The sequence below is a fragment of the Silene latifolia genome, chromosome 10, assembly GCF_048544455.1.
Source record: "Silene latifolia isolate original U9 population chromosome 10, ASM4854445v1, whole genome shotgun sequence".
NCBI lineage: Eukaryota > Viridiplantae > Streptophyta > Magnoliopsida > Caryophyllales > Caryophyllaceae > Silene > Silene latifolia.
The window spans coordinates 60,827,856-60,841,586 of NC_133535.1; the positions used below are offsets into that span (position 1 = coordinate 60,827,856).

At 37.0% G+C, this 13,731-nt stretch overlaps 1 long non-coding RNA gene across 1 annotated transcript; it reads right to left on the reverse strand.

The window, feature by feature from the left end:
• Positions 1 to 3,250: 3,250 nt before the first annotated feature.
• On the reverse strand, positions 3,251 to 5,004 carry LOC141609012 (uncharacterized). The gene is made up of 2 exons (XR_012527133.1): positions 4,930 to 5,004; positions 3,251 to 3,516 (listed from the first exon to the last, which is right to left on the reverse strand). It is a non-coding gene; the product is annotated as an uncharacterized LOC141609012 (long non-coding RNA).
• Between the last annotated feature and the right edge of the window lie 8,727 nt (positions 5,005 to 13,731).

The following is a 13,731-nucleotide window of genomic DNA, read 5'->3' on the forward strand; positions in this document are numbered from 1 at the left end:
CAACTAATCACAAGGACTAATGAACAAGGACAAATAGTTTACACAACGAGTCACAAGGACTAATGAGCAAGGAAAAATGGTTCACACAACAAGTCACAATAACAAAGACAAATGGTTTACACAACGAGTCACAAGAACTAAAAAACAAGGACAAATTGTTTAAACAACGAGTCACAGGGAATAAAGAACAAGGACAAATGGTTCACACAACGAGTCACAAGGTCTAAACAACAAGGACAAATAATTTACACAACGAGTCACAAGGACTAATGAACAAGGACAAACGGTTCATACAATGAGTCACAAGGACTAATGAACAAGGACAAATAGTTTACACAACGAGTCACAAGGACTAATGAACAAGGACAATTGGTTCACACAACGAGTCACAAGGACTAATGAAAAAGGAAAAAAGGGTTCACACGACAAGTCACAATAACAAGGACAAATGGTTTACACAACGAGTCACAAGGACTAATAAACAATGGCAAATGGTTTAAACAACGAGTCACAAGGACTAAAGAACAAATACAAATGGTTCACACAACGAGTCACAAGGTCTAAAGAACAAGGACAAATAGTTTACACAACGAGTCACAAGGACTATTGAACAAGGACAAATGGTTCACACAACGAGTCACAAGGACTAATGAGCAAGGATAAATGATTCATACAACAAGTCACAATAACAAGGACAAATGGTTTACACAACGAATCACAAGTACTAATAAACAAGGACAAATGGTTTAAACAACGAGTCACATAGACTAATGAACAAGGACAAATGGTTTACACAATGAGTCACAAGGACAAGTGGTTTACACAACGAGTCACAAGACTAATGAACAAGGACAAATGGTTCACACAACAAGTGACATGGACTAAAGAACAAGGACAAATGGCTCACACAACGATTTAGAAGGACTAATGAACAAGGGCAAATAGTTTACACAACGAGTTAGAAGGACTAATGAACAAGGACAAATGATTCACACAACGAGTCACAAGGACTAATGAACAAGGAAAAATGGTTCACATAACAAGGCACAATAACAAGGACAAATGGTTTACACAACGAGTCACAAGAACTAAACAACAAGGACAAATTGTTTAAACAACGAGGCACAAGGACTAAAGAACAAGGACAAATGGTTCACACAACTAGTCACAAGGACTAATGAACAAGGACAAATAGTTTACACAACGAGTCACAAGGACTAATGAGCAAGGAAAAATGGTTCACACAACAAGTCACAATAACAAGGACAAATGGTTTACACAACGAGTCACAAGAACTAAAAAACAAGGATAAATTGTTTAAACAACGAGTCACAGGGACTAAAGAACAAGGACAAATGGTTCACACAATGAGTCACAAGGTCTAAACAACAAGGACAAATAATTTACACAACGAGTCACAAGGACTAATGAACAAGGACAAACGGTTCATACAAAGAGTCACAAGGACTAATGAACAAGGTGTTTACACAACGAGTCACAAGGACTAATGAACAAGGATAATTAGATCACACAACGAGTCACAAGGACTAATGAAAAAGGAAAAAGGGTTCACACGACAAGTCACAATAACAAGGACAAATGGTTTGCACAACGAGTCACAAGGACTAATTAACAATGGCAAATGGTTTAAACAACGAGTCACAAGGACTAAAGAACAAATACAAATGGTTTACACAACGAGTCACAAGGTCTAAAGAACTAGGACAAATAGTTTACACAACGAGTCACAAGGACTAATGAACAAGGACAAATGGTTCACACAACGAGTCACAAGGACTAATGAGCAAGGATAAATGATTCATACAACAAGTCACAATAACAAGGACAAATGGTTTACACAACGAATCACAAGGACTAATAAACAAGGACAAATTGTTTAAACAACGAGTCGCATAGACTAATGAACAAGGACAAATGGTTTACACAATGAGTCACAAGGACACGTGGTTTACACAACGAGTCACAAGACTAATGAACAAGGACAAATGGTTCACACAACAAGTGACATGGACTAAAGAACAAGGATAAATGGCTCACACAACGATTTAGAAGGACTAATGAACAAGGGAAAATAGTTTACACAACGAGTTAGAAGGACTAATGAACAAGGACAAATGATTCACACAACGAGTCACAAGGACTAATGAACAAGGAAAAATGGTTCACATAACAAGTCACAATAACAAGGACAAATGGTTTACACAACGAGTCACAAGAACTAAACAACAAGGACAAATTGTTTAAATAACGAGTCACAAGGACTAAAGAACAAGGACAAATGGTTCACACAACTAGTCACAAGGACTAATGAACAAGGACAAATAGTTTACACAACGAGTCACAAGGACTAATGAGCAAGGATAAATGGTTCACACAACAAGTCACAATAACAAGGACAAATGGTTTACACAACGAATCATAAGGACTAATAAACAAATACAAATGGTTTAAACAACGAGTCACAAGGACTAATGAACAAGGACAAATGATTTACACAACGAGTCACAAGGACGAATGGTTTACACAATGAGTCACAAGACTAATGAACAAGGACAAATTGTTTAAACAACGAGTCACAAGGACTAAAGAACAAGGACAAATGGTTCACATAACGAGTCACAAGGTCTAATGAACAAGGACAAATAGTTTACACAACGAGTCACAAGGACTTATGAACAAGGACAAATGGATTACACAACGAGTCACAAGGACTATTGAGGAAGGATAAATGGTTCACACAACAAGTCACAATAACAAGGACAAATGGTTTACACAAGGAATCAAAAACTAATAAACAAGGACAAATGGTTTAAACAACGAGTCACATAGACTAATGAACAAGGACAAATGGTTTACACAACGAGTCACAAGACTAATGAACAAGGACAAATGGTTCACACAACGAGTCACAAGCACTAATGAACAAGGACAAATGGCTCACACAACGAGTCACATGGACTAAAGAACAAGGACAGTTGGTTCACACAACGATTTAGAAGGACTAATGAACAAGGGCAAATAGTTTACACGATGAGTTAGAAGTACTAATGAACAAGGGCAAATGATTCACACAAGGAGTCACAAGGACTATTGAGCAAGGAAAAATGGTTCACACAACAAGTTACAATTACAATGTGACACCCTCATCTATTGCGGAAAAATATACACGTAATTCTAGAATAAAACTGCATGGATATGTTCGTAATAGGTTCAATTGGGTAAAAACCTGTAATTTTAAAACCTGAACCTGTTATAAAGATATCCAAATTGGAAGGTGTCAAACATACAAGGTCTAACTAGAAGAGTCATAACATAACCATCGCTAAAGTCGCGAATAGCAAATTATACAACCAAATGTAAAGAGGGAGACATATGTCCCTAAAATGTATGTGACATAAAAAGTGTATAAGGGTCACAATAAAATAAAAACAATCTAGGTTCCAAGGTTACTTTGCTCGCTAGCTCGTCCATGTACCCCATATATGCATCACCTACCTGTCATTCGTATTTTATACAAATACGAAAGCCACAGTCAGTGGGGAGTAACTCCGAGTTCTCCCAGCCACGAAATGTCATAATTAATATAACATGTAAACATATGAATATGAATACGAATCACACAATGCCTTAGCATATAGATGCTAGACAATCGTGCTTATCATGTGAACAACAATATAACACCACATAGTCCTAGCATGTGAATACTAGACCGACTCAAGCTACACTATCATGTGAGTCAAATAACACACGGGAATTCAAACTCTATCAACCATAGCCGGCTTGCATCTCACCTTCTATGATTCATAGAATCATCAAACAAGAAAGGACAATATATCAAAGACAGGCATAAGTTCTTAGCACCGTCAATAGTCACTCTGTAACTCGAGTCTATACCACGAGGTAGGGAAGGTAATCGAACCGGTATCTTGGCTCAGAAGTTCTATCAAAACATGGCCAAGACACAACACAACCCTATTCCTAAATCTGCGCAGACCTAGACATGCGGATACACACCACCGCACCCAAGACCCAAAATTTTATAAAACCATGTGAGTACCCTAAGGAGTCCACCAAAGGGTTGGCTAGTACTTAAGCTGACCACTTACTCTCAAAATAAGTAACGAGGTCATGCCCCAACTTGGATATAAACCCACCAAGTCAGGAACACAGAGGCTATTAAGCAGTGAACATACACTCGTCAAAGACTATAATGACCTATCTATGATGAAAGCCGAAATACTCACCTAGGACCTAGTCCCAGCTAGTCCCATCTTGAATACTTTAGCCCACACCACACAAGACAAGTAGGATACCCAATTAACCATAAGAGGGGCAAAGAGTCCAACTTACCAACATAAATGCTAACATTCTATCATGTGAAAGGCTATATAAATGTCTATTCAGCAGACAATCCAACCATATCCTCAATGTCATCAATAACCAAATTATAGCTAACCATCAATATCATAGTCCATGAGAATAAACTACAATGGCTAAAGGCAAACAAGACTCAAGCATAAGGCATCCAAAGCATCCAACAACCAACATGTGAAATGATAATTACAAATATCAAGGCATAACATAAAACCTCCAATAACAACCAATCTTACCTCGAAGACAAACCCTCGACCCGAGTCCCGCGACGGGTCATTGGTCAAATCGAGGCTGACTGGTTTCAACCTAGCTTGACCAAACTCGTTCGGTCAATCTGGCCCAGCTCAGAGTCTTGGCCTACTTTGGCCCAAATCACAAATTTTATCGCAATATTATTCTCATGCTATTTCCAAATTTCTATCATGTGAAAAACGAAAGTAATACATTATCAATCACCTAAACACTTATCAAACAACAAACACAACATCAACTACTAATGTGACATTAATTCGTCGAGTAACTCGGAATAGTTACCTTACGCTAGCAAAGAGACAAGTAATAACTTGAGAAAGCTTCTAAAACCCAAAATTACTCTTCATCTTCAACCACATATGAGCCACCTAAAATAATTATGTGAAAGGACGATATTAACGAATTATCTTTATATAAAATATGAGACGGAAATTAATTTAATTATATTTTAAATAAACCAAACTAGCGTCAAAACAATTTATAGACACGGCTCAAAAGTTATAATGACAACCTCAAACTCGGCCTAACCAAGTCACAGTAACAAGGACAAAATGGTTTACACAACGAGTCACAAGAACTAAAAACAAGGACAAATTGTTTAAACAACGAGTCACAAGGACTAAAGAACAAGGACAAATGGTTCACACAACGAGTCACAAGGTCTAAAGAACAAGGACAAATAGTTTACACAATGATTCACAAGGACTAATGAACAAGGACAAATGGTTTACACAACGAGTCACAAGGACAAATGGTTTACACAACGAGTCACAAGACTAATGAACAAGGACAAATTGTTTAAACAACGAGTCACAAGGACTAAAGAACAAGGACAAATGGTTCACACAACGTGTCACAAGGTCTAAAGAACAAGGACAAATAGTTTACACAACGATTCACAAGGACTAAAGAACAAGGACAAATGGTTCATACAACGAGTCACAAGGACAAATGAACAAGGACAAATATTTTACACAACGAGTCACAAGGACTAATAAACAAGGACAATTGGTCCACACAACGAGTCACAAGGACTAATGAAAAAGAAAAATGGTTCACACGACAAGTCACAATAACAAGGACAAATGGCTCACACAACGATTTAGAAGGACTAATGAACAAGGGCAAATAGATTACACAACGAGTTAGAAGGACAAATGAACAAGGACAAATGATTCACACAACGAGTCACAAGCACTAATGAACAAGGAAAAATGGTTCACATAACAAATCACAACAACAAGGACAAATTGTTTAAACAACGAGTCACAAAGACTAAAGAACAAGGACAAATGGTTCACACAACTAGTTACAAGGACTAGTGAACAAGGACAAATAGTTTACACAACGAGTCACAAGGACTAATGAGCAATGAAAAATGGTTCACACAACAAGTCACAATAACAAGGACAAATAATTTACACAACGAGTCACAAGAACTAAAAAACAAATACAAATGGTTTAAACAACGAGTCACATGGACTAAATAAGAAGGACAAATGGTTCACACAACGAGTCACAAGGTCTAAAGAACAAGGACAAATAGTTTACACAACGAGTCACAAGGACTAATGAACAAGGACAAACGGTTCATACAACGAGGCACAAGGACTACTGAACAAGGATAAATAGTTTACACAACGAGTCACAAGGACTAATGAACAAGGACAATTAGTTCACACAACGAGTCAGAAGGACTAATGAAAAAGGAAAAAGGGTTCACACGACAAGTCACAATAACAAGGAGAAGTGGTTTACATAACGAGTCACAAGGACTAATAAAATATGGCAAATGGTTTAAACAACGAGTCACAAGGACTAAAGAACAAATACAAATGGTTCACACAACGAGTCACAAGGTCTAAAGAACAAGGATAAATAGTTTACACAACGAGTCACAAGGACTAATGAACAAGGACAAATGGTTCACACAACGAGTCACAAGGACTAATGAGCAAGGATAAATGATTCACACGACAAGTCACAATAACAAGGACAAATGGTTTATAGAACGAGTCACAAGGACTAATTTATAATGGCAAATGGTTTAAACAACGAGTCACGAGGACTAAAGAACAAATACAAATGGTTCACACAACGAGTCACAGGGTCTAAAGAACAAGGACAAATAGTTTAAACAACGAGTCACAAGGACTAATGAACAAGGACAAATGGTTCACACAACGAGTCACATGGACTAATGAGCAAGGATAAATGATTCACACAACAAGTCACAATAACAAGGACAAATGGTTTACACAACGAATCACAAGGACTAATAAATAAGGACAAATGGTTTAAACAACGAGTCACATAGACTAATGAACAAGGACAAATGGTTTACACAATAAGTCACAAGTACAAATGGTTTACACAACGAGTCCCAAGACTAATGGACAAGGACAAATGGTTCACACAACAAGTGACATCGACTAAAGAACAAGGACAAATGGCTCACACAACGATTTAGAAGGACTAATGAACAAGGGCAAATAGTTTACACAACGAGTTAGAAGGACTAATGAACAAGGAAAAATTATTCACACAACGAGTCACAAGGACTAATGAACAAGGATAAATGGTTCACAAAACAAGTCACAATAACAAGGACAAATGGTTTACACAACGAGTCAAAAGAACCAAACAACAAGGACAAATTGTTTAAACAACGAGTCACAAGGACTAAAGAACAAGGACAAATGGTTCACACAACTAGTCACAAGGACTAATGAACAAGGACAAATAGTTTACACAACGAGTCACAAGGACTAATGAGCAAGGAAAAATGGTTCACACAACAAGTCACAATAACAAGGACAAATGGTTTACACAACGAGTCACAAGAACTAAAAAACAAGGACAAATTGTTTAAACAACGAGTTACAAGGACTAAAGAACAAGGACAAATGGTTCACACAACGAGTCACAAGGTCTAAAGAACAAGGACAAATAGTTTACACAACGAGTCACAAGGACTAATGGACAAGGACAAACGGTTTACAAAACGAGCCACAAGGACTAATGAGCAAGGATAAATGGTTCACACAACAAGTCACAATAACAAGGACAAATGGTTTACACAACGAATCACAAGGACTAATAAACAAGGACAAATGGTTTAAACAACGAGTCACAAGGACTAATGAACAAGGACAAATGATTTACACAACGAGTCACAAGGACTAATGACAAAGGACAAATGGTTCACGCAACGAGTCACAAGGACTAAGGAGCAAGGATAAATGATTCACACAACAAGTTACTATAACAAGGACAAATGGTTTACACAACGAATCACAAGGACTAATAAACAAGGACAAATGGTTTAAACAACGAGTCACATAGACTAACAAACAAGGACAAATGGTTTACACAATGAGTCACGAGGACAAATGGTTTACACAAAGAGTCACAAGACTAATGAACAAGGACAAATGGTTCACACAACGTGTCACATGGACTAAAGAACAAGGGCAAATGGCTCACACAATGATTTAGAAAGACTAATGAACAAGGGCAAATAGTTTACAGAACGAGTTAGAAGGACTAATGAACAAAGACAAATTATTCAAACAACGAGTCACAAGGACTAATGAACAAGGAAAAATGGTTCACATAACAAGTCACAGTAACAAGGACAAATGGTTTACACAACGAGTCACAAGAACTAAAAAACAAGGACAAATTGTTTAAACAACGAGTCACAAGGACTAAAGAACAAGGACAAATGATTCACACAATGAGTCACAAGGTCTAAAGAACAAGGACAAATAGTTTACACAATGATTCACAAGGACTAATGAACAAGGACAAATGGTTTACACAACGAGTCACAAAGACAAATGGTTTACACAACGAGTCACAAGACTAATGAACAAGGACAAATTGTTTAAACAACGAGTCACAAGGACTAAAGAACAAGGACAAATGGTTCACACAACGAGTCACAAGGTCTAAAGAACATGGACAAATAGTTTACACAACGAGTCACAAGGACTAATGAACAAGGACGAATGGTTCACACAACGAGTCACAATAACAAGGACAAATGGTTTACACAACGAGTCACAAGGGCTAATTTATAATGGCAAATGGTTTAAACAACGAGTCAGAAGGACTAAAGAACAAATACAAATGGTTCACACAACGAGTCACAAGGTCTAAAGAACAAGGACAAATAGTTTAAACAACGAGTCACAAGGACTAATGAACAAGGACGAATGGTTCACACAACGAGTCACATGGACTAATGAGCAAGGATAAATGATTCACACAACAAGTCACAATAACAAGGATAAATGGTTTACACAACGAATCACAAGGACTAATAAACAAGGACAAATGGTTTAAACAAAGAGTCACATAGACTAATGAACAAGGACAAATGGTTTACACAATAAGTCACAAGTACAAATGGTTTACACAACGAGTCCCAAGACTAATGGACAAGGACAAATGGTTCACACAACAAGTGACATGGACTAAAGAACAAGGACAAATGGCTCACACAACGATTTAGAAGGACTAATGAACAAGGGCAAATAGTTTACACAACGAGTTAGAAGGACAAATGAACAAGGACAAATGATTCACACAACGAGTCACAAGGACTAATGAACAAGGAAAAATGGTTCACATAACAAATCACAATAACAAGGACAAATGGTTTACACAACGAGTCACAAGAACTAAACAAAAGGACAAATTGTTTAAACAACGAGTCACAAAGACTAAAGAACAAGGACAAATGGTTCACACAACTAGTTACAAGGACTAGTGAACAAGGACAAATAGTTTACACAACGAGTCACAAGGACTAATGAGCAATGAAAAATGGTTCACACAACAAGTCACAATAACAAGGACAAATGGTTTACACACCGAGTCACAAGAACTAAAAAACAAATACAAATTGTTTAAACAACGAGTCACATGGACTAAAGAACAAGGACAAATGGTTCACACAACGAGTCACAAGGTCTAAAGAACAAGGATAAATAGTTTACACAACGAGTCACAAGGACTAATGAACAAGGACAAACGTTTCATTCAACGAAGCACAAGGACTATTGAACAAGGATAAATAGTTTACACAACGAGTCACAAGGACTAATGAAAAAGGACAATTAGTTCACACAATGAGTCAGAAGGACTAATGAAAAAGGAAAAAGGGTTCACACGACAAGTCACAATAACAAGGAGAAGTGGTTTACACAACGAGTCACAAGGACTAATAAACAATGGCAAATGGTTTAAACAACGAGTCACAAGGACTAAAGAACAAATACAAATGGTTCACACAACGAGTCACAAGGTCTAAAGAACAAGGACAAATAGTTTACACAACGAGTCACAAGGACTAATGAACAAGGACAAATGGTTCACACAACGAGTCACAAGGACTAATGAGCAAGGATAAATGATTCACACGACAAGTCACAATAACAAGGACAAATGGTTTACACATCGAGTCACAAGGACTAATTTATAATGGCAAATGGTTTAAACAACGAGTCACAAGGACTAAAGAACAAATACAAATGGTTCACACAACGAGTCACAAGGTCTAATGAACAAGGACAAATAGTTTACACAACGAGTCACAAGGACTAATGAACAAGGAAAAATGGTTCACATAACAAGACACAATAACAAGGACAAATGGTTTACACAACGAGTCACAAGAACCAAACAACAAGGACAAATTGTTTAAACAACGAGTCACAAGGACTAAAGAACAAGGACAAATGGTTCACACAACTAGTCACGAGGACTAATGAACAAGGACAAATAGTTTACACAACGAGTCACAAGGACTAATGAGCAAGGAAAAATGGTTCACACAACAAGTCACAATAACAAGGACAAATGATTTACACAACGAGTCACAAGAACTAAAAAACAAGGTCAAATTGTTTAAACAAGGAGTCACAAGGACTAAAGAACAAGGACAAATGGTTCACACAACGAGTCACAAGGTCTAAAGAACAAGGACAAATAGTTTACACAACGAGTCACAAGGACTAATGGACAAGGACAAACGGTTTACAAAACGAGCCACAAGGACTAATGAGCAAGGATAAATGGTTCACACAACAAGTCACAATAACAAGGACAAATGGTTTACACAACGAATCACAAGGACTAATAAACAAGGACAAATGGTTTAAACAACGAGTCACAAGGACTAATGAACAAGGACAAATGATTTACACAACGAGTCACAAGGACAAATGGTTTACACAATGAGTCACAAGACTAATGAACAAGGACAAATTGTTTAAACAACGAGTCACAAGGACTAAAGAACAAGGACCAATAGTTTACACAACGAGTCACAAGGACTAATGACAAAGGACAAATGGTTCACGCAACGAGTCACAAGGACTAAGGAGCAAGGATAAATGATTCACACAACAAGTCACTATAACAAGGACAAATGGTTTACACATCGAGTCACAAGGACTAATTTATAATGGCAAATGGTTTAAACAACGAGTCACAAGGACTAAAGAACAAATACAAATGGTTCACACAACGAGTCACAAGGTCTAAAGAACAAGGACAAATAGTTTAAACAACGAGTCACAAGGACTAATGAACAAGGACAAATGGTTCACACAACGAGTCACATGGACTAATGAGCAAGGATAAATGATTCACACAAGAAGTCACAATAACAAGGACAAATGGTTTACACAACGAATCACAAGGACTAATAAATAAGGACAAATGGTTTTAACAACGAGTCACATAGACTAATGAACAAGGACAAATGGTTTACACAATAAGTCACAAGTACAAATGGTTTACACAACGAGTCCCAAGACTAATGGACAAGGACAAATGGTTCACACAACAAGTGACATGGACTAAAGAACAAGGACAAATGGCTCACACAACGATTTAGAAGGACTAATGAACAAGGGCAAATAGTTTACACAACGAGTTAGAAGGACTAATGAACAAGGACAAATTATTCACACAACGAGTCACAAGGACTAATGAACAAGGAAAAATGGTTCACATAACAAGACACAATAACAAGGACAAATGGTTTACACAACGAGTCACAAGAACCAAACAACAAGGACAAATTGTTTAAACAACGAGTCACAAGGACTAAAGAACAAGGACAAATGGTTCACACAACTAGTCACGAGGACTAATGAACAAGGACAAATAGTTTACACAACGAGTCACAAGGACTAATGAGCAAGGAAAAATGGTTCACACAACAAGTCACAATAACAAGGACAAATGATTTACACAACGAGTCACAAGAACTAAAAAACAAGGTCAAATTGTTTAAACAAGGAGTCACAAGGACTAAAGTGATACGAAAATTACTCAAAAGAATAAGATTCGTTAGAGTTGCAGCGGAATTAACCAAACTGGACAGTGCTGAAGACTGTCTGATTGTCAGATTTATAAGATTTGAACGGTTTATTGAACTGTCTGATTCAGAACGAGAACTTAGTAATTTTTATGTGTTTTTTGTGATATAAACGAAACAAGAAAATAAAAGGATATTTGCTTGAGCTAGACCTTATGATACGAAAATTGCGCGGAAGCGGTTTAAAGAATAACGAACAATAATGAAATAAGGATATTTGCTTCGAAATCTGTCTTGAAATCGAAACAATGGGATATTTGCGCGATCTAGACCTATAGATCGAACAATGGTGAACTATAATCAAGACCTATTGATTATAACTCGGGTTAATGCTTGAAAACGCGTCAAACAATAACAATTTTGGAACGAACTCGTCGAACCGATGTTTACAACTGTAAACGAAAAACTCACTGTTTTTATTCAATAACTCAATCTATGTGAAAAACAATACATTAGACCTCCTTATATAGGAGTTAGAAACAACCTAGCTAACCTAAAACACAATCTGTAACTTACCTAAAACCGTCTTGCCTTATTCTGTTAACTAGGAAATAAAATAAACTAATAATAATCTCTAATTAGGAAATAAACTAGTCCTAATGATTTCTGGAAAACCATTATTTTGTATCATACTCCCTTTCTTCAAAAGAATCGTCCCGATTCTTAGAACCATGGAATCCACCGGGATCGAATACAATCTTAGCAAATTTAGATGCAAAATTGACTAAGAACATGAAGTTATTCGTGAAAGTCATTGCTCTCCTTTTCAGCGCGTCATCTTCAATGCAGCCTTCAAGCTTATCCATCTTTTCCCATATGAGCTCGTGCCTTAGCAGCCTGTGCCTTCCACCCCTCCACCCTCTTTGCACAAGTCTTGAAATTCTCCCACGAACCACTTTAGTGTTACATTCAAATTTCGCCCCTTCAAGAGTTCTTCCAAGCTCGTCTTCTTGATGATTATCAGGAGAAAAAATAACAAATTTTGTAACTTGGAGATCGATAACTTCCACGGGCTCCTCATCATTATAATCATCAAAAATAGGAGGTAATTTCGGATCAAACTTAACATTCTCCTCGTAGATGCTTTGACTTGATAACATTCCCGACATATCTTCTTCTTTTTGCCCCTTGTTTTTTTTTTTTTTTTTTTTTTTTTTTTTTTTTTCGCGGATGAACAGTACCGCGTCGTGAACAGTAACCTTTTTTTTTTTTTTTTTTTTTTTTTTTTGCAACCTTCACGCCTTGAGCAAGTTACTAGAAACTTTTTCCTGAGATGCAAAACCGATTAACCCTCAAACTACCTGCTTGAGTTTAACCCTTGAATTCCAATCGCAATCAGAAATTCAACTAATAACTTGGCTTTGACACGCCTAGGACCGTCTAGATTTAGGGAAATCAAGAGCCGAAGCTCTGATACCACTTATGATACGAAAATTGCGCGGAAGCGGTTTAAAGAATAACGAACAATAATGAAATAAGGATATTTGCTTCGAAATCTGTCTTGAAATCGAAACAATGGGATATTTGCGCGATCTAGACCTATAGATCGAACAATGGTGAACTATAATCAAGACCTATTGATTATAACTCGGGTTAATGCTTGAAAACGCGTCAAACAATAACAATTTTGGAACGAACTCGTCGAACCGATGTTTACAACTGTAAACGAAAAACTCACTGTTTTTATT